Below are 1,405 nucleotides of genomic sequence, written 5' to 3'. Positions count from 1 at the left end.
CAAGACATTATATGAAACCAAGAACCTAGAAAGAAGGAAGGAAAGAAATATCGGCTTTTTTTTTCTTTCTTGTTGGAAAAGCCCTAAGCGATCTGACGGAGAGGAGTGAGGGTTTTGGGGGTAAAACAAAAAACAGATCTGAAAAAATTGAAGATAAACACAAAAATCATATAAAATCTAAGGACTTATAAAGTAGACCTAGGGTTCTAAAGTGGAAAAATGACAAATCTAAGGTTTCAAAATGAGTTAAGGTTTCTAATTAAGAAAAATTGCAAGATCAGAGAAGAAAATCCGGCCGGAGAATCCATTGGAAAAAATGATCGGAGAACAGAGCGAAGAAGCTAAGGTTACAGATGATGATAGAAATTGATGGCCGGAGCAGAGAAAAAAACGCCGGAGAAGATGATCGGAAATCTCTTGAACAGATCTATGTTATTTCAACAGATCTGGCCTCGCCTTATATAGATCTGCAACGCCTGTTACAGATCCTGGAAAATAGACACGAATTTTGATGGGAAGAAGACCTAGCAACAGCAGATCAAGATTAAGAGAGAGAGAGAGAGAGAGGGAGGGAGAAGATGAGGAGATGATAATGGTGAAACTCCAGCGGTGAAGTGAAGACCGGAGATTTGCCGGAATCCGGCCGGAGTTATGATCGGAGAAGAAATGGGATAGGGTTTAGAGATGAGATCCCCTTTATCTCTCTCTAGCCTTCTCTCTCTCTCTAGATTTTAGAAAAAAAATCTAATTTCCCTTAATAACAGGCTTAAGCAAGTATTTTAAAAAAATAAAATAAGAGAGTTGATATCTGCACCACCATTTGATAAAGCGCGCGGTTGCGTGATTTTTTTTTATGAACGTGCGGTTTCGTTCGTCTCATATGGCCCAAGCTCGACCCTGTTCAGGCTGATTCTCCCCCCTTTCTGCAAACTTGCACCACGACATTGCTTGACTCGATCACTAGGCAAACACGCTCGGATTTTGACGAAATTTTGCAGGGACCTTGCTGGGATCCTAAGCTAGCCTAGGGTGAAGTTTGGGACCCTAACTCATTGATTTGATGGAGTTTTGCATAAAATTGGAAGGTTTAGGGCATGGTCAAAATGGGGTGTCTACACAAGGACAACAAAGTACTCCCCGTAATTCTCAATGGATTCCCGATTCAGGAGCGACCAATCATATGAGCTTTGACCCATCACTCCTTCAGCAGTCACATGCTTACGATGGATCCGATCAAGTCTTCATTGGTGATGATAAGGCACTGCCTATTAAGGAAATTGGCCACTCATTTATTTCTACTCCGCAATCTAAATTGGCACTTCAAAATGTTCTTCTGGTACCTGGCATTACACAAAACTTGTTATCAATTGCACAACTCACAAAGGATAATAATTGTTCTGTTGAA

This window comes from Tasmannia lanceolata, unplaced genomic scaffold, assembly GCF_043159265.1.
Source record: "Tasmannia lanceolata isolate RefF3 unplaced genomic scaffold, GAP_Taslan_0.1 ptg000012l, whole genome shotgun sequence".
NCBI classification, from domain to species: Eukaryota; Viridiplantae; Streptophyta; class Magnoliopsida; order Canellales; family Winteraceae; genus Tasmannia; species Tasmannia lanceolata.
The sequence above is the reverse complement of the archived record's forward strand: the minus strand, read 5'-3'. Positions refer to the sequence as shown.